General features: G+C 33.6%; 1 long non-coding RNA gene and 1 pseudogene across 1 annotated transcript; one reads left to right on the plus strand and one right to left on the minus strand.

The window, feature by feature from the left end:
- Window positions 1-8,419: 8,419 nt before the first annotated feature.
- LOC124442085 lies at window positions 8,420-10,792 on the plus strand. Its single transcript, XR_006947098.1, has 2 exons — window positions 8,420-8,688; window positions 10,659-10,792. It is a non-coding gene; the product is annotated as an uncharacterized LOC124442085 (long non-coding RNA).
- Window positions 10,793-11,713: 921 nt separating this feature from the next.
- Window positions 11,714-22,427, minus strand: LOC124442025 (annotated as a pseudogene).
- Window positions 22,428-22,524: the final 97 nt, after the last annotated feature.

Raw genomic sequence — 22,524 nt, forward strand, 5'->3', positions numbered from 1 at the left:
ACTTGGTTATATCAAATAACCAATTCTACGCTACTTGGTTATTTATTAAATAACCATTTTTAGTTCGGTACCGATTTGGTTATATCAAATAACCAAATAATTTTGTTACACTTGGCACACTTGAGATGACGTAACGTTCGTGTTCTACTTACCCTCCCCCGCTGTGGAAAGTTATGAAACATGGCTTTCGGTTTAATATTATACACTGATTTGAGCAGAAAGCGCGCAAAACAAGGCATGGCGGATAATAGAAATGATATTTCGAGAAGGCTGACAGAAGCGATAGGAAGGGTAATCACGCAAACTTTGGGTACAAGAGAGGTAAATGAGCGAGTTATTTCGCATTTAGTTTATATCAATCCAACAGTAGTCTGTCTTTGTTGATTTGAAACAAATTTCACAGATGAGCTTACCCTTCCTATCGCTTCTGTCAGCCTTCTCGAAATATCATTTCTATTATCCGCCATTCCTTGTTTTGCGCGCTTTCTGCTTAAATCAGTGTATAATATTAAACCGGAAGCCATGTTTCAGAACTTTCCTCAGGGGGGAGGGTAAGTAGAACACGAACGTTACGTCATCTCAAGTGTGCCAAGTGTAACAAAATTATTTGGTTATTTGATATAACCAAATCGGTACCGAACTAAAAATGGTTATTTAATAAATAACCAAGTAGCGTACAATTGGTTATTTGATATAACCAATTTGATTACCGAATTAAAAATGGTTATTTATTAAATACCAATTAGCGTAAAATTGGTTATTTGATATAACCAAATCGGCGCCGAAATAAAAATGGTTATTTATTAAATAACCAAATTTTGTCAATTGATTATTTGAAATAACCAACCTATTACGTTTGGTTATTTAATAAATAATGAAATTAAACATTAAAAATTCCGTAAATAATAAAGAAACACTTCGCGCCCCATATTTATTGAGCATTCCAATTTCTTTATTATCAAGCAGAAGCAAACACATCATGTGAATGGTTGCGTCTCCCTTAATCTTTCTAAATTTGTTAAGGTATGTTGATTATAAAGTTCACCTATCATTCTGTCACTGTTTGTTCTTATGTCTAGAATTTTGTTATATTTTTCAAAAAAAACCTGAATGTCATTTTCGTGGTGGAATTCGCACTTCATATGTTTTATATTGATACATCTGTTGATTTTGGTGGGATTTTCCCAATAATACATTGGATAATTTATCATTTCAAAATACTGACCTTTCTTGCATTGTCACCAACAATTAATTTCAATAGTCTTTTCAAATATCATTGGTACGGCAAAGCTAAATAATTAACAAGATGAATCAAAATTATGACACGTCACAGACTTTTAGTTATGCATATCATTATGTGCAAAAATTTTAATTTTAACTAACATTGCTTTTATCAAGAAGAATTTTTTCCGCATTCAAATAGTCATCTATCTATTTATTTTATTCCTAACACAGATGATGACATAAAAACGTTTTGCTAGGTATGTCTTTAGAAATTGCGCCTAATTAGAGTAAAAAGCTCACATCTTCACGTGATAATACACGTGATTTTTTCTGGTCTATAATTGTTCAACTTGTGGTAAGATAGACTATTTAAAATATTTGTTTGCGTCAAAAGTTCACAAAATGACAAGACTTTGCATGATGAACTGTCAAGTCCAAACGCTATCAGTTTTGAAGTATCTCTGATTACTGAGATGTGAGAAAATTATTCGTCTTACCTAGTATCAGTCGTCAAAAATAATTATAAGAAAAGTTGTGGTTTATAATCTTAATTTTTTCGAGCTATCTTATTGGTAAAAATGGTATTATATATTTTGCCTCGCTGCCTCAACTTTGCGTTTGTTAATAGTTTAGTTTTCCAGAGCATTTCAATAATTCAAATAAATATATGTAAACTGTGTATAAGGTTTATCAAATTTAACTGAAACATAATTTGTTGTTAAATTTATAAATCATCCCTTCTTCATGTATTCTCATAAGTCATAGCTAAAATATAAAATTTGCCCATCTCATTTTATCGTCTCGCTGTTATGAACAGAACTCAATATTTTACAATAAAAACAGCAGGTGATTAAAATCAAGCATTTATTGAACATTCCAATTTCTTTATTATCAAGAAAAAGCAAAGACATGATGTAGTTGGTTGCGTCTCCTTTAATCTTTCTAAATTTGTTAAGGTATATTGATTTTTAATTTCACCTTTCATAGATAATTGGATAATTTATCATTTCAAAATACAGACTATTCTTCCATTATCACCAACAATTAATTGCACTAGTCTTTTCAAATATCATTGGTACGGCAAGGCTAAAAAATCAACATTTTCACCTTTTTTATCTATTTCCTCATATCCTTCAGGTTACTGCATATAAATTTCGCGGTCCATTGGGGCGTTAAGATAAGCTGTTTTTACATCCATCTGATGCAATAACATGTTGTTTTGAACAGCGTGTTGAAGCAATACACGGATAGAACACATGCGTGCAGTTGGCGAAAAGGTTTCGTTGTAGTCAATACCGGGAGTCTGCGAGTATCGTTTTGCTACATAACGGGCTTTATGTGTCTCTTCTTCATGTTACCCTACTCTTACGGTGTATACCCATTTTCCTCCACTATGTCTCTATTTGTTGGGGGTGGAACAAGTTTAAACGTATCATTGTCTATTAACGCTTTAATTTCCTCATTCATGGCTTTTTGCCATTTTGCATTTTCATTGGAGCTTATTGCTTGGGAATATGTTGTTGGGATGTTGGATACTCTATAGCAATAATCTACGGTATATGAGACAGTATCCTCCCCTGAAACTTCTTCTGTCACATACTGTTCAAGATATTTACTCTTACTTCTTATCCTAGTGGGGTATCTTGATTCTCTAGATGTCTCTGGAGCACTAATGTCTTCGTTAGTTGTTTTGGGGTTTCTTTCATTCAATTTTGCTATCTGACGTGCAAGTTCTTCATCATCTAGTTCTGGCAGTTCCCTGCTACACTCCCTGAAGAACTTAACGCATCTTACACGCTCTACCTTGTTAATGTCAAGGTAGTATAGTAGATATGCTAGACTATTTTTATCATACCCTACGAAAATACCTTCTTTCCTTCTAGGGTCTAACTTTTTGGAATTTTGTGAATAACCATAACAAACACAACCAAAAACGTGCATTTTGCTCAAGTCTGGTTTTGAGCCTCTAAACACTTCGAACGGAGTTTTGTTAAAACTCGAAGTAAAACAACGATTCCTAATATAAGCAGATGCCATGACGGCATATGTCTATATAGATTTTGCTAGTTCCGCCTCTAGCAATAGACACCTAGCCATGTTAAATAAAGTTAACCACGATCTCTCAACTGTGCCGTTCTGGTGTGGCGAATATGGTGCACTAGTTTCATGTCTAATTTTGTTTTCTCTAAGAATCGATTTGAACTTCTCGCTTGTAAATTCAGTGCCGATATCACTTCTTATGCGCTTCACACTTTCGTAAGGTGCAACATCTCCTAAAAACTGTTTTAATGCTTGTGGTGTATCGCTTTTATGCTTAAGAAAATAGACCATATTCAATCCTGAATAATCATCCACAAACGACAATGCGTATCTAAGCCCTTCTCTTCTATCCGGATCAATAGGACCTGCAAGATCCGTGTGAATAAACTCAATAGGACCTCCCGCCTTTTTATCTTCCAGCTTACTTTTCGTCCGACACATTTTACCTTGCGTACAAACCTCACACTCAACTTCCCTCAAGTCTGTGATTTTCATCCCTTTAACCACCTTCTCTAGTTTCCTAACATCCTTGTAGTTGCAGTGACCTAGAACCTTGTGCCACTCGTAAAGAGAACATGCATTTTTATTCGAAGATGATATGCTATTTATATAGTAAAGTTTGCCTTTTTGTCTTATTCCAAACGTTGTACCATCAGGGCACTGTACATGCTTATCTTGCTTATCTAATTTAACTTTTGCCTCCTTTTCTACGGCAGCATTTACTGAGAATATATTTTGATCGTAAGATGGAACATATAAGGCATTACTTAATAAGACATCCTGCGCATCTCCATGCAAGTCAACTAATTTGACTTTAGCAGTACCTTTACCGACTACTATGTTGGCTTTACTGCCATCTGCTAATTCAATAACATGCGCTTTACTATCAAATTTACTATCAAAATTTATAAATTTTGACTTATTGTTAATAATGTGGCTTGTAGCTCCTGTGTCCACCAGTAGACTTAAATTCGTTTTATTCTTATCCTTCACGTCTGCTTCAGCGTTCTCTTCTTCATCCTTTGACACGAATAAAAAGGAGTGTTGCTGTTGACTGCCACAGCACTGCCCGTCTTTAGCTGACTTGGACGTTTCTTTCGTTGTTCGGCAATTTTTCGTGTCGTGGGTCTTGGTCTTGCATATGGAGCACCATTTGTTCCCCTTCACTCGGCAATGTGAGCATTTGTGTCCTTTTCTTCCACATTTGAAACAATTTCCGTCCAATTTTGGTTTCACATACATAACGTTGTCACCTACCTCAGTTTTTGGTGAAAATGGTTTGATATTTTCTTCGTGACTTCGTAACGAGTTTTTAAATTCCGTAAATGTCATTTGTCTTTCCCTTTGAACTGTTACGGTAGCAAAGACGTCGTACGTGCTTGACAGACCCTTTAAAACCATTGCAATGAGTAGTGCATCACTTATTATCTCCTCGGCTTCTTTTAAGGTTGTTGCCGATCGTTCCCCTCACAATATATAATCTGTGACAACCTCGTCGTCACTTTTCTTCAGCGAAGTGAGTTCCGTGTAAAGAACGATGATGCGAGGTTTTTCTCTGCCTTGATAGTGATGTCTGAGGATTTCTAAAGCTCTCCGTCCATTGTCTTTCGCCTCCCGAATCACAAGAGACAAACTTCTGTAGTCCAGACATTGGACGAACTCTGCAAAAGCGTTAGTCAGTTTTGAAGCAGAAAAAAAAACAAATATAGCAATAACTAAGAGTAAGGCTCTTGAAAATACAACAATTCTTGGAGTATTATAATATGAAAACATTTCATTAAAATCAATAATCAATCTACGTAACGTTATAACACGAAGAATGTACAAATCCTCCAAGGTTAAGCTGGGAAGTTAAAAAATTGAAGCCATTCATGTTGTGATAAACATTTCAAAAATTTTCCAGTGTAGAAACAATTTTTAGGTCCAATTCGCTAGCAACGGACGTGGTACAAATTTTGTGCCCCCCACTCGCAAAATCCTGGCGACGCCACTACCAAAATGTGGTCAAATGCCTAAATGCAGGAAAACTAAAATGTCCAATTGCGTTGTTTTCAGCTGCCATCCTCGATATTCATTTACACGTACAAGTAAAACTGTAACATTACGTAGCTATGTTTGATCTTCAACAATTTTAGTTGTCTATAAATTCAAATTAAACAAACAATTTATGTTGATATTAATATTTTATGACCCTTAGATGCAGTCAAGAGAAGAAAAATTACAACTACTTGCAGAAAATACTTAAAGATGTCGTTAAAAGAAACTTGTTGATTTATTTATCCAAGAGTGGAACACTCATTACAAAAACCACGGAGAATGGAAAATACAAACAGTGGTCAGAAGTTGTTCAATATTGAAATGTCAGAAAAATTTTGTGATAAACAAATTTTGTCAAAATTTAAAGATGGTGACACAAGTAAGTGGGATTGTACGACATTATGTAAAGCAATATTGTTTACCCACTCAATTGGAACAAAATTGATCCAAAAGTTAAAATGCTGTGAATGAAATTCGTAAAGTAAGAAACAAATCGCTCATAATGAAGATGGTAAATTATCTGATGCTGATTATCACACAATGGTTTGTGATATTGAAAACTCATTTCAAGATCTAGGATTTTCATTCACTGAAATTATCAAAATAAAAAGTGAACGAAATAAATTTAATTCTTTTCAAGTACTTCCTTGCAAATCAAATCACGATGTGGTTAAACGTACAGAGTTACTTAATCAAATCACAGCAGATCTCAATAACTTGCGCAGTACTAACAATAATGAACTAACATATTACTATATTTCTGGTAATCCTGGCAGTGGTAAATCTCAATTAGCTAGACAAATTTGTGAAGAAATGTATAACTCGTTTGACTGGGAAAAGAACACGACATTTGTGATGACACTCGAAGGAAAAGATATCGACTCTCTTTTGAAAACTTATGCTGAACTTTGTAAACGATTAAGCAATGATAAAACTGTCATTGAAAATATTCAGAAAGAAGCAAAAAGCAACGAAGACAAAATTAAATATTTTCAATTATTGCTGACACAACAACTGAAATCTTGGCAAACATGGTGGATTGTTGTTGATAACGTGGTTGAACTTCATAAAATTTATCCATTATTACCTCAAGTTGGTGATCATAGCTGGAAAAATGGACAAATTATGGTAACTGTCCAAAATACAGATGCCATACCACCAAATGGAAATCTAAATAATCACATTTCAGTTAGTCATGGTATGAACAATGAAGAATGTCGACAACTTCTATCTGTCTTTTCTGATATTCATAATAAAGATGAAAAATTTTTAAAGGATTTATCAGACAATTTAAATCGTCAACCGTTGTTCCTGGCAAATGCTGCTTCCTACGTAGGTAGTGTAAAAAGTGTAAATCCGACATTCACGTGGGAGCAATATTTTGATAAGTTGAATGAAGGAGAGCGACAGAACATGGATGCCAATTTTCAAAAATAAACTCAGCTTACTTAGGAATGAAAACTGTTATGTTAGCAGTACAAAAATGCTGAAGAATCCATCTTGTTGGAACATGTTTTAAACTTTTCTCAATAATATCTTTCGATCCCTTACCACAAGATGTTATAATACATTTATTAAAAGCATTGATCCACAAAATCTGCAGAAGATGTCTGTCTTCAATTAAAGCATTGTTCTTTATTCCTTCAAACGGAAAACAACGACATCCGCCTGCACAGCGTTGTACACGAAGCCATCATAAATTATTCATCGCAGACCTTTGGCTGTAAACAAAACGAAAATAATTCTAAAAGTCTGCAGCCGATCTTGCCTGTCAAGTTGCTTGGGCACTAAATCATTTCGAAGACAGAGAAGATGAAATCAAAATAATTCCACATCTAATTAAATTCATAACAAATTCATCATTTCAACATTTCCTAAATAAGTTGATCGATGTAAAATCATCAAAACAAAAACTTGATGAAAGAAATTGGAAATTTGCCAAATATTTTGTAGATGTTTTGAAAAGATTTTGCAACTATAAACTTGCAACTAAAGTACTTTATGAAATAACAGAAATTCAAACTAAAGTGTTAGGTGTTGATCATATTGATGTTTCATATTCGTACAACGAGCTGGGTTCATTGCTTTGGGAGAATGGAGAATATGAAAAAGCAAAAGATTTTTATGAACGAGCGATAGAAATTTACACGAAAACATTTGGACCTGACCATGTTTATACTGCGACAACGTACGTCCATCTAGGTTTGGTTTACAAAAAGATGGGAAAGTACGGAAAAGCAAAAGATTTTTATGAACGAGCGATAGAAATTTACACGAAAACATTTGGACCTGACCATGTTAATATTGCGACAACGTACGCCAATCTAGGTTCGGTTTACGGAGATATGGGAGAGTACGAAAAAGCAAAAGATTTTTATGAACGAGCGATGAAAATTAAAACAAAAGCATTTGGACCTGACCATGTTAATATTGCGACAACGTACAACAATCTGGGTTAAGTTTACAGAAAATGGGAGAGTACGAAAAAGCAAAAGATTTTTATGAACGAGCGATGAAAATTGAAACGAAAACATTTGGACCTGACCATGTTAATATTGCGACAACGTACAACAATCTGGGTTTGGTTTACAATGAAATGGGAGAGTACGAAAAAGCAAAAGATTTTTATGAACGAGCGATAGAAATTGAAACGAAAACATTTGGACCTGACCATGTTAATATTGCGACAACGTACAACAATCTGGGTTCAGTTTACGATAAAGTGGGAGAGTACGAAAAAGCAAAAGATTTTTATGAACGAGCGATGAAAATTCAAACAAAAGCATTTGGACCTGACCATGTTAATATTGCGAAAACGTACAACAATCTGGGTTCGGTTTACAGTAATATGGGAGAGTACGAAAAAGCAAAAGATTTTTATGAACGAGCGATGAAATTCAAACGAAAACATTTGGACCTGACCATGTTAATATTGCGAAAACGTACAACAATCTGGGTTCGGTTTTCAGTAATATAGGAGAGTACGAAAAAGCAAAAACTTTTTGTGAACGAGCAATGAAAATTCAAACGAAAACATTTGGACCTGACCATGTTAATATTGCGAAAACGTACAAAAATCTGGGTTTGGTTTACAGTCGAATGGGAGAGTACGAAAAATCAAAAGATTTTTATGAACGAGCGATAGAAATTAAAACAAAAACATTTGGACCTGGACATGTACTGAAATAATATACAACAATCTTCATTTGGTTATAAACAAACTATAGATATTGAAACTGAAGCATTTGGACTTCTACTTATCTTTCATTTGCTAAAAGCTAAAATACTCCTGTCTTTGAGAAAACGTACAAAGAGATATAAGAAGAGGAAATGAATTTGTAGCTCATTTTCAATGAAGAAGAAAATCAATTTCTCTTTTCATTTTAGGTATGTCTTCTTTATACTAAAGCTGATTAGAAACAGTTGTATTGTAGATTTCTTTTAACAAAGGTTCAAATAACAACAGTTGTATATTTATAAAAGATATAAATATATTATTGACAATATTCAAACATTTGTATTTTCAAGTTTTCAACTGTCATTTATTTACTGGAACAGTTTTTATTAAGAAACTTGTATGGAACTATCAAAGTATATTTATGAGTTTAGTTTGCAATATCTAGCTATTCAGAAGTTGTGAAGTTCCTTAAAATGAATGTTGTTGGGTCATTTTCTTGTATAATGAGAGTAAATACTGATCTTACAGCAACCATGATCATGTAACATCCCTTTTTGAAATGCTGAAAAGCCCACAAGATTTGCTTTGCTATATAAGTATGAATACAGTCTTTTCTATATTTATTTCTATTCATTCATATAATTTACAAAATATAATTTCTATTTATGAGAATTGTAGTTTTTTGAAATGGACATGCAGTTATTGTTATTTGATTCAATCATACTTGATTTGGGGACTAACACCTTAATTGTTTTGACAATGTTTGTTTTTTTTAACTTTGGAGGAAATATTTATTTAATGATTGATTCAATAATACTTTATTATAGTTCAAACTATAAAGGCAACTTAAAGTAAAAGTTATAAATAACCTGAAGAAGAAAAAGCAGGACATTGCCATAGCATTGACAGAAGTGAAAATGACACATTTAACTGTCCGACTACAAGATTTTAGACTGCCAGATTTTAGACTACAAGATTTACTATTATATAAAAAATCCCAGCAGTGGTGCAGGATACTTGCATATATGAATTTGTGCCCCCCCCCCTAATTAACATGTCTAAATCTGTTGAAAACAATGGATTTCAAAGGAACTTAATGTGGCAGAACATGAATACATGAATATGTGCCTCCTACCCAAAATAAAGAGTCTGCTATGTCATTTATTACCAGGGTATCTTGAAGAGCTCTGGCATTGTGTGTAACAGTTAGTATTTCATTTTGCAAGGAACTTCTTATTTTTTTCCAAAATATTATTTGAACATTAGAGAAATTGTGTACAAACTATAAAAAGTTTATATTAGGAATATATTTCTAGGGCAACACCCTCCTTTAAAGTATGTATCCATGTTCAGGAGTGAATGACATGACCAGACATTTTTGGCTAATGTCTTTACAACTGATAAGAACAGTAAATGACTCATTTCTACTGGTGTCTTTACTACTGATATGGACAGTAATGAGTCATTTTCATTGCTATGACATTCATGTCTTGGTTTTGCTTTAGTTTATACCTTACATTGCTTTAAAACTGATTCTCTCAGCTACATAAATGATTTTATCACAAAATCACAATACAAAATGTTGTGGTTATCTCTGATCCTAAGAAAATCAAATATAAAGTAAAAATGAGATTTACTACATCTAGATGTAGGCAAAAAAAGAACATTGTCACAACAATTAAGGTGTAAATTCCCAACCGTAAATAGAAAGAAATGTTTAATCAAGTAAGCAAACTATTGACCTTCTCTCTGCGCACAATTCTTTTAAATACAAATTATATTTTACCATTAATCACAGTGAACAGAAATTTGTATATTTACACAGCAAAGCCAATGTTTGGGCTTTTTAGAAAACTTACTAAGCACTATAAATTTTACATGTATATAATGCTCATGTTAAGATTTTTCTTATTAAACAACAAAAAGAACCAAACAAACACTCCATTTAAACCTTTGCCTACAGAAATTGAAAATACAACTGTTGCTGGTCAGCTAAAGGAGAAAGAAAACATATCCAAAAGCCAAGGCTAACAGAGAATCTTGTTCCTTGAAATGGAGCCACAAATCCATTCCTTTCTGTAAAGACTAAGCACAATAAAATCCTTTGCTGACAAGCGATTTGATAGATCTGGCATTGGTGACCACCTGACAATGTAATTTATCTTTATGTATGTTTTAGGTAGTGATGTAGCCAAGAAAAATGGAGCTTTTACTCTAATTATGTGTGTCTGGCCCATATTTACTGTTGTCATCTCATATGTAGTGTAGTGAGTAACGAAAAAGTAATTGAACAACAAAATATTTATTTTCATAGCACTGGTACACTTGCTATACACTACGAGTTGTCATGGTGTTATTAAAGGCTGAATTCTGATATCTTCCTTTGATTCTTATTTTTATTTTCCGTAAATTATACACGTATTTAATAAAATATACATTTAAGTTGATTTATCAAAGGGAACCCCACGGTCTGGGGATCTAAGTTCTTGATACAGGGTGTTTCAAAAAAAGGTAATCCAACTTTTACTTGCTGATGCGTGTAAATTACTGAATAAATAACTGTAGTTTTAAATATTTACAAAAAGAGTTCTTGGTTCTAGCTATGGAATGCTATGTTGTTTGTTGCGATTTGGAAGGAAAATGAGTGAAATGCAAGCGCATTGAAAATATTTTTGGTCAATGTCGCATTCTTTCACCTTTGAGCATTTTTCCATCAACATGAAAGGTGCTTCACTTTGATTTTGCTGGTTTGTTGACTGACTATCACATATTTCATGGTGATGTCTCATTTTTCAATCTTGACAATATTTGAAATTATCTGACATTTACAATTTCCATGATTCAGCAAAAATTGATCCTCAAGGAGCCTTAATTAAACGTAGTTAATTACATAATAAATTAATAACTACATACGTATAATATAGAAGCTACAGTGCATTAAAAATCCCAGTCAAGAAACTTATTTTAATTACATTTATACCTCATAGCGTGGAGATCAATCATTGCCGCTGAATCATGCAAATTTCAAACTATCGGCTGATTTCAAAGATGATCAGTTCTTTTGAGACATATTGTAAGATATTTTGATTACAAAAGAAATTTTGCAAAGATCATCAAGTGTACGCTCACTACGCTGAAATCGATCGAGGTGTTTAACTACACTGTGAAGCATTTGGAAGAAATAAAAGCATAGAGCACTGTTTTACACGCGGTTAATCAAGTTGTACTAGATTGTACTAATCAAGTTGGCGTAATTTTATTCATCTGTAAAGAAAATGAAATTGTGTAAAGTTACAATAGCTAAGTTAAACACCTGAGATAAACATAACTTTCTCATGAGTTTATTTTGTTGCTGTAAAAATTTTACCATTATAAATCGTTGGTTAAAAGTGACTTGTCTTTCGATCAATTGTCGAGACATGAATCGTGATCTAAGAAAGAAAAATGCTCAGGAAAACGTTTTAAAACAGCCAAAGACCAATAAACTGTATTTGACTTGGAGACACTGGAGATTGAAACGTCGCTAAAGAAAAAATTCTTTTGATTTCCCATTCATAGCTTGCCATGTAAACGGCCTGGTGGAATCACAATATATATACGTCTTGTAAAATTACTGTCAAAAACGATGAAGGAGGAAAAAGATACTTACCATCTTAATATTTCCTCAGTTATAAAGCAGTTCCGACGAAGTAGAATATCAATTCGTAAATAGCTCAGCCTCAAGGGAATGGTGAACAAAAGCCAAATACGTTTTCATCGTGGTCAATAATCAATTTCTTTATTTATATAAGTCCTCCATCATGGTGAATTAAAACCACAAACATTTGTTCTATGTTTCTCGATCGCATTAACAGAAAAATGTTCACGTCTAAAATAAAGCAAAGAATTAATATTAACAAAAACGAAAACTTTATAAGAAGATATATTTAGGTCACACATTTTGCATAAAGATATTAATGTCGTTTACATTTCACACTTCAATCAAAGAGAGAGTTCTCTCCTAACACGAATATCAAAAATCACATTTACCTGAAAATGTTATGGAAAAAGTCAAAGATATATTTCGCTCTCGGCAAATATTCTTCGTGTATGTAGGAAGGTAGAGATTTAAATAACGCATTGAAAGTTTGAGTTTATCTTAAAATATGCCCCAAGTTGCGGAAAGCGTGTGTTTTCTGATTGGTCAGTTCTTAGGCGTGTACTTAATTCTACATGGTACACAAGTAAAAATGACTTGCTAATTGCATCTCATTTCTTTTTGTTTTTCATGAGCCAACGCTTTAATTTTTAAGGTTTACTGCTTGCGTAAAGCCTGGTTCACATATGACTGAGACATGACTGAGGCATACCTGTGACGATGCCTGCGTTGCTCTTAAGGCAAATGTAAAAACTCATGGCTGACACACTAATGGTGTTTCAGGCAGTCGTAGGAGTTACCTGCAGTATACCGCTGAAATTCCATTATAGTTGAGTTGTGTTCAAGTTTCCCTGCATGTCGGCGGCTTAACGGCGGTGTACGGAATATATTTTGGTTATTTATGTTAAATGTGAACAATTCTCAGATTGACCGGCGGCAATATTTCCCATCATGCATTTGGGTAAAAAGATGGCGGATGAATTTTCAACACAGGACATGGAACCAAAAAAAGACTCAATGGAAAAATTCCGATCACTTTACGATAAAAATAAAAACTTATGGATACAATACGCAACTATCGGGCTATTTATGATAAATCGTGTCCAGAGTACAAAAATCAAAGAGTAAAATCCAAATTATTTTCTTTTTTTCAAACCGGCTCTCCCATCTTTGATGTATTTTGAAATGATTGTTAAAAGGGCCGCATAATTTGCTATTCTCAATTTACGAAGCACTATTTTGTCAAATTCAAACTGCCGCTAAATTTTTGTGGTCAATCGGCGATTTGAATTATGTCATTAAAAAGCATCGCAGACATGCCTCAGGTCTGCCTCAGCCACAAGATCAGAAAGCATCTCAGGCTTGCCCTTAATAATGCTTCAGTCATGTCTCTGTCATATGTGAACCAGGCTTAAGCAGAAAATTCTTTATGTCGTTAAAGGTAAGGTTCTTTTAAACGTCGCATTTTACATGAACCAAATGCATTAAAACAAAAGAAAATGAGAAAAAATCCTCGATATCTTTTGTTTTAAATGCATTCGGCTCATGTAAAATTCGACGTTTCAAACAAACCTAAGATAAATAGTAAACTCAATGACATAAAAAGCACTTAAAAAATGGCGGTATTTTCCGAGAACTCGAATATTCGTTAACCGCCTGAACGTACATTTCGACATTAATGTTTGTCATTATTTAAAATTTTCTGATGAAGAACAGTGCTAATTTTGAAAATATATAAGCAAATAACATAATGGTAAGGAAACATTATTTGCTTTTTAATTCATAGGTTAAAACGTTTTCAAAGGCAGTATTGAGAAATGTCTTCGACGAGGATCAGGGCATCTCATTACTAAGATATAGTGTAATTTATATTTCAACTTTTTTATATACCATTCCCAAATTTTTATTAATTGAAACGTTTGTTTGTTCAGAGATTTGATAGTAGACACCAATGTTCGATAGATTAGTGAAACGCAGGCAATAGCGAGATGTTTTTGACATTATGCAGATACATAACATAGAAAATGTAAACAACAAAGTTGTAGTGGTTGTGTTGGCAAAACCTTGTTATGGTGTTGTGTTTTGATACCCAACATTTTGAGTTCTCACCCATTTTTGTCAAATTATATCAATCATACTGGTATTTTGTAATTGTCAATCATAAAAAAGCAAATCCTTACGTACTCATCGAGTGCCTATTTTTTAGAAATTATCATTGTATAAAAAATGTTTCAATGATACATCCTGTATAATTATTAGAAGGAAACTTTAAAATGCTTATAAGCACATCAAACAAACAATTTTCGAATGCGTCAGCAACCAAGCTGGTGAAACGGTAAATGAATTGAAGAAATAAAAATTTTATTAACGTGAAAGTTGTTTAAAAGTCCCTATTTGTTATTCGGCTTATTTTGATATCTATGTTGCATGCTTCGTTGTTTGTCCGTCTATGCTTAATTAATCTTTTGCTTGCATTTATGTGTCTGTTGATATCGAAAATAATGAGTTACAATGAAAAAATGTCAGTGGTCCAAAAACAAAAGACTATTTTATGAATAATAAAAATGACATTGTTTAGTACATGCAAAGAAGTTAAGTCAATTGAACAAAAAATATTTCTTGTGATCATTTATGTACATTTATACCTGGATTAGATGGCAATCCTTGACAGAATAGCGAAATTGTGATCCATTATGATCCATTATAAATTACTGGAACTCCAAAACCCTTTCGATTTGTGCTATAAAAATATGAATGTTTAAATAACAAAGTTTAACCATGGGCGGCCCAAAAATCACTGAAATTGTATAAACAAACGATAACTCGCCCCATTCCATCGTAACAAACCATGCCCCGCAAACTTTGTATTGATTGATTGTATCTATATTATATATTTACCTAAAAATATATTAATAAATAATAAAAACAAATACATAAATGAATATATAATATAGATACAATTAATCAATACAAAGTTTGCGGGGCATGGCCTGTTACAATGGAATGGGGCGAGTTATCGTTTGTTTATACAATTTAAAGGACATTGGCAACGAAAATTTTTATGGCATATTTTTGAACCTTTGTGATGTCTAACAACTAAAATAGAAAAATTTTTCCTCACAAATATTTTGTTGCTGAGATATTTGCAGCAAAAGTTTTATAAATTGCGCCATCTTGGATAAAATTTTGAAAAAATTTTCTCGAGCGGTAGTGACGTCATTGGCTGGTGAGCAGTCAAAACAACAATACAATATAGTTTGTGATTGACTCCGTTACAACACATTTAAAGCGTATTTTACGGGATTTTTTTGCTGTAACGGATGACATACACGAAAATCAACCGGGTGAGGTTCTGCCCTATCAATATGAACCTGAAATGAAGGCCGAAACAAGCGAAGAAAGCGGTTCCGAACAGGAGAGTGAGCAGAGCGCCTTGTCCTCGTCGGAGGATGAAATACATGCTGTTACAATGGAAGGGGGCGAGCTATCGTTTGTTGATACAATTTAAGTGATTTTTTGGGCCGCCTTTGGTTTAACCTCACAAAGTTAAATCTATAACAAATGTGCTTCGCCAAGAAAATGCTCTAGTGAAAAATGTGAAATATCTATTTCATCAAGATTTCAACGATGATAATATACCATCAACGTTTGGTGGTTATATTGTTTACCTCTGACTGACCATAACTTTCTTCAATTGTTTTTTGAAAGTCTCTTAATGTCATTCCATATTCCATATTTGTTTTAACTTCTCTAGTTTAAACATAACAGGACAATCCAGTGATATACAGCTCAGTTGTTCATCTCTAGCTCCACAACACTGAAAACATATCTACAATATGAAAAAAAATTAAATGTCATGAAAAAGACAAACCATAATTATTAGGTTATTTATTATGCATACCTCTTTAAGATGACTGTATTTTCTTTCCCAGTTCCCAACTCTACTTGCCAGAATAAAGACAGACTTTTGAGGGTTGCTACGACAACTTTGACACAAACCGTGCTGTGTTAATTGTTCACATACAGGACAGTGTAGAGTTGTAAAAAACCGAGAAATCGAACGCTAAAATTTGTTCAAATAAATTAATTTAGCTTTTACATCAATTCATGAATGTACTTATGACAACTAACTTTTTGTTTCCTTGCAATAACACGATGTCGAGGGATATAGCGGGGTAGTTGTGTATACCATGAAAACACATCAACACCAATCAAGGAAAAAACTCGATCCAATGGAGGAAGTATTTGTTTCTGAACATAGTAGATGGTATTGAGGTGTAGATTTTTATCATTTAACACATCAATAGGACTGAAGAAAATTAAAACAAGAAGATTGTTTAATGAAGACAATCATATTTATACTAAAGTATTTATTAATAACATTCCAACAGCTTTTGTCATGATACATAAAGTAAAATAACGAAAGACAGCAACATTTGAACTTACTCTTTAACCAATTGAATCAATGGTAGTCCAGGACTGCCGTTAACAATGACGTAAGGTACACGTTCTCTCACGCGAGGTTCCGCGCGACGATCACGTGACAAATAACGTCTATACAAAAATAGAAATAGTAAAACTGTAATCATGACAACAATATAAAAAGGATTTTTCATTTCAACAATAAAATGGACCTTGCAATTTTTAACGCTGGAACACATGCTTTTGGTTTATATCTTTTCATACCACGATATTCCTTAGCAAAGATGAAATCCTGAATCGATACTCTATCTTTCATCATTTTTACGAACTGCCGCTGGACAAACTTCTTCACAAGACTCACGTCTCTTTCTTCAAATAAAATCCTTAAAGACTTCTCTAAAATCTGTTAGAAAAATAAAATCACAGACTGCTTTAAACTCAAAATAACCCCTTGCAGAATCTTGTGTGATTGGATGACACAGTAAATATTGTCGATTTTTCCACACCTTAGCGACCGCTGGACATGTATCTCGCCGTACAGTCTCTATCCATTTGCATGAAACACTGGATCTTTCTGTTCTAATGTTTCGTACATATAACCAACGTAACGTTTCTTTGTTTGAAGAACACAAGGCATATATACCTAAAAATCATCCCTAGTTATACATAAATATATCTTAAAGTTCAAATCTGTCAAATAGAAAAAATTTTACAATAGATAAAAACCTTTTCAAACTTTAGTTTAACAGGTTTAGGATTCTCGGCAGTAACAGCATCAACAATGTCTTTTCCAATCTTAAACGCTTTCTCTTTACTGGCACCTTTTACTAATACGAAAAGACTATCGGTGTCCCCATATACCACACGAGCACCCCACTCATCCCTTGTGTTCACGAGATTGATAGCTCGTTCCAGGCTCTCGCGTGCTTTACGAATAATGGCGTCAGCAATCTGATGAAAAACAGAAAAGAATATTCAGATGGTTTTAAGAGTAAAATGAATCCAGTATGACAATAAACACTTGATAGAATTTCAATCTGAGCATGTGACATAGTCCAGGCTCACGATAATCATAATAATCAACATGTATCTATATTATATATATTATATATTTACCAATTATCTGCAGTAAATATACTATTTATTTCTTATATCTAAAATATATATATGAATTGGTAAATATATAATATATATAATATAGACACAATCAATTAATACAAAGTTTACGGCGCAAGGTCTGTTTAGATGAAATGGGGAGAGCTATCGTTTGTTTAAATTTCTATCATGAATACAAAGTTTACGGCGCAAGGTCTGTTTAGATGGAATGGGGAGAGTTATCGTTTGTTTAAATTTCTATCATGAATACAAAGTTTACGGCACAAGGTCTGTTTAGATGGAATGGGGAGAGTTATCGTTTGTTTAAATTTCTATCATGAATACAAAGTTTACGGCGCAAGGTCTGTTTAGATGGAATGGGGAGAGTTATCGTTTGTTTAAATTTCTATCATGAATACAAAGTTTACGGCGCAAGGTCTGTTTAGATGGAATGGGAGAGTTATCGTTTGTTTAAATTTCTATCATGAATACAAAGTTTACGGCGCAAGGTCTGTTTAGATGGAATGGGAGAGTTATCGTTTGTTTAAATTTCTATCATGAATACAAAGTTTACGGCACAAGGTCTGTTTAGATGGAATGGGAGAGCTATCGTTTGTTTAAATTTCTATCATGAATACAAAGTTTACGGCGCAAGGTCTGTTTAGATGGAATGGGAGAGCTATCGTTTGTTTAAATTTCTATCATGAATACAAAGTTTACGGCACGGTCTGTTTAGATGGAATGGGAGAGCTATCGTTTGTTTAAATTTCTATCATGAATACAAAGTTTACGGCACAAGGTCTGTTTAGATGGAATGGGAGAGTTATCGTTTGTTTAAATTTCTATCATGAATACAAAGTTTACGGCACAAGGTCTGTTTAGATGGAATGGGAGAGTTATCGTTTGTTTAAATTTCTATCATGAATACAAAGTTTACGGCACACGGTCTGTTTAGATGGAATGGGGAGAGCTATCGTTTGTTTAAATTTCTATCATGAATACAAAGTTTACGGCACACGGTCTGTTTAGATGGAATGGGGAGAGTTATCGTTTGTTTAAATTTCTATCATGAATACAAAGTTTACGGCGCAGGTCTGTTTAGATGGAATGGGAGAGCTATCGTTTGTTTAAATTTCTATCATGAATACAAAGTTTACGGCACACGGTCTGTTTAGATGGAATGGGAGAGCTATCGTTTGTTTAAATTTCTATCATGAATACAAAGTTTACGGCACGGTCTGTTTAGATGGAATGGGGAGAGTTATCGTTTGTTTAAATTTCTATCATGAATACAAAGTTTACGGCGCAAGGTCTGTTTAGATGGAATGAGGAGAGCTATCGTTTGTTTAAATTTCTATCATGACAAGATCAAAGTTACCTCAACACAAGGCCTTCGCCCCTAGACGTTTGCTGATGTGTAACCATAAGTGACATTTGTAATCAACTTTAAAGCAAGTTGTCGAGCACCAAGAAGTTGAAGAAGAGTCTAAAATGTAAATTATTTATGATATTGAATGATTAAAGAAAACAAACGAAGAGTGGAAAGGCATCTTTTTTGAACATGATGAAAACTCCATGACGTTTTAGCTACTGGATCTTATAAAAACATCAAAGATTGCTTCAAAAACAAATGTTTAATAAAACCAACTTACTTTATCATCTTTACAATCTTTCATAGCTTTCTTTACCATAATACGTGTGTCTAATATCTCCTCTAACATTCTAAAACAAATCAAAGTTGTTGAACATATAACAGCCAAAGATATCAAGACCCATTTAGGAGAGTAAAGACTTAAGAAGGAACGCTATGTACATCGAATGACAAAGAAGGAACGCTATGTACATCGAATGACAAAGAAGGAACGCTATGTACATCGAATGACAAAGAAGGAACGCTATGTACATCGAATGACAAAGAAGGAACGCTATGTACATCGAATGACAAAGAAGAAACACTATGTACATCGAATGACAAAGAAGGAACGCTATGTACATCGAATGACAAAGAAGGAACGCTATGTACATCGAATGACAAAGAAGGAACGCTATGTACATCGAATGACAAAAAGAAACACTATGTACATCGAATGACAAAGAAGGAACGCTATGTACATCGAATGACAAAGAAGGAACGCTATGTACATCGAATGACAAAGAAGGAACGCTATGTACATCGAATGACAAAGAAGGAACGCTATGTACATCGAATGACAAAGAAGAAACTATGTACATCGAATGACAAAGAAGGAACGCTATGTACATCGAATGACAAAGAAGAAACGCTATGTACATCGAATGACAAAGAAGAAACGCTATACATCGAATGACAAAGAAGGAACGCTATGTACATCGAATGACAAAGAAGGAACGCTATGTACATCGAATGACAAAGAAGAAGAAAGATGAACACATCGAATGACAAAAACGCATCGAATGACAAAGAAGGAACGCTGTACATCGAATGACAAAGAAGAATGTACATCGAATGACAAAGAAGGAACTATGTGACAAAGAAGGAACGCTAATCAATGAAAGAAATGACAAAGAAACACTATGTACATCGAATGACAAAGAAGAAACGCTATGTACATCGAATGACAAAGAAGGAACGCTATGTACATCAAATGACAAAAAAGTCTTGCAAAATATACAACAAAATGCAAATGTTATTTTTTCAACAATCTTTTGAATCAATAAAAATGTGACCTGTAACCAAATGAATGTGAAATATCCCACATTACCTGGGTAAAACTCCTCGTCGTATGTTAGATTTTACAAAAACAGAGCCGTTGGCGCTTACATGAATATCATCTTGCAGTTTCTGAAAGGAAATTGATTGTTTCAAATGTATTGCTTGTCGTGATGGTAATTTATTAAAAATTCTCACCTCCAGTAATGTTGGAGGAACATTCAACGATATACAACCAAACTCAAAATAAGCAACGACATGTAAGACAGAGAAAATGATTTTTTACTTTAATTTTACAATCCATGCTACACGACAGAAGATGAGCAGATTTCGGAAAGAATCTTATTGCAGAAACACCTTTAATGTGACCAGACCTAAGAGAAAGATAAAATATTACAATAATACATAAGTAAGTGGATAAGTAAGTTCAGGTTAGCAGTCCGATAGATACGTGAGTCGGAATCGTATAGATTATATGTAAATAATTTTTATTCGATCTAGTAAATAATGACGGAGTATGTTTAACAGTATGTTTAGAGTATGTTTTACTCTTCTGTTTAACAGTATACCAAATGTAAATACATAAACTCACTTCTTTGCCAGGTCCTCACGATCTAAATTAATTTTACTTAAGGTTAGCAGATATAATCAAAGCAACACAATGATTAAGCTTTCGCTCAGAACCTATATCTTAACAACCTATGACGTCATGATCCTGGAGCCTATGACGTCATGATCCTGGAACCTATGACGTTACAATCTTAAACATTCGCAACTGAAGGCACAAAGAGTTGTTCAGTTTAATGAACTAGTTTAGATGCTCTCTCAAACAAAGACCTTAAACGTGGATTTGCTTCCCCATCTGGAGGTTGAGGCTCAGGAAAGACCTCCCCCTCACCCATCTGGAGGTTGAGCCTCAGGAAAGACCTCCCCCCTTAACCATCTGGAGGTTGAAACTAAGGAAAGACCTGCCCCCTCCCCCATCTAGGAGTAGGAACCTTGATGCATTTGTACACCATAGTATTAGTATTATATAATATGGCGATAATACCTGTCATATTCTTGAATAATTTCATTAGATCTTGTATCCCACTAAAAAACGATATTTTATTTCGATGAAATTTCATTCATATAAATGTTATTCATAAAATCAATAAAATATCATTGATATCAAAATACCGTCAATATTTTCTTGTCAGACATTAAACACGACATTATTGTCAATGTTTGATTTGAAATGAAAATTTATGCTTCTTCCGTTACGCAAACAATATTTACAAATATTTACAAGCTGAGCTATAAAAATGACGTACGTACTTCATCTGGACTGAACTTCACACAATATGGCACCTTCCTGTTCGTGAATCTTCCTAAACATTGACCTGGACGTAAAAATAACGAGAAAATTCAGTATTTTCTTAAACATGAACACATACACAACAACAAAAAAAGAAAAATAAAACAAACCTGCTTCCGTATCCCACATTTTACAGTATCTGTCGTAAGCTGCACTTAAAAATGAAGTTCCATCGTTGTTGAAGCATATATCACGAACAGCTTTATTGTGGCCTAGAAAACGATACAATAAAACAGAAATGGTTTTTTATGTATGGATCAAAATCATAAATCACTGTTATAAGAAAAGCAAAACATCAACATAACTTTGACAGGAGACGAATAAATTCCCATCTTTGTCTTTTCACTTGAATTTAAAAAATCAAGAAATTATATCCAAACTCACCGTTAAATGTTCGCACAATTCTTCTGTTATTGTAAACCTCCCATAGCTAAAAAATGAAATAAAAATTTATCATGAAAAGAAAAAGTATTGATGTGTTCATAAAAGAAATCAATCATTACAAATGAACGATCATGCATGTGAAGGAAAAATTGGTTTCAACTATATGAATAAAATTTAAGTTAAAAATGAAAATTTGTGCACTCCCTGCGTTGACTAAACCACTTGAACAAGACATGTAAGACAGAGAAAATGACTTTTTACCTTAATTTTACAATCCATGCTACACGACAGAAGAAGATGAGCAGATTTCGGAAAGAATCTTATTGCAGAAACACCTTTAGTGTGACCAGACCGAAGAGAAAGATAAAATAATACAATAACACATAAGTAAGAATATCTCCATTGCTTTCATTTATCACGACGGTAGAAGGATGAACTACAGGAAAACAAATACTTAAATG

The sequence above is a fragment of the Xenia sp. Carnegie-2017 genome, unplaced genomic scaffold (genome assembly GCF_021976095.1).
Source record: "Xenia sp. Carnegie-2017 unplaced genomic scaffold, XeniaSp_v1 HiC_scaffold_20, whole genome shotgun sequence".
Classification (NCBI taxonomy): domain Eukaryota; kingdom Metazoa; phylum Cnidaria; class Anthozoa; order Malacalcyonacea; family Xeniidae; genus Xenia; species Xenia sp. Carnegie-2017.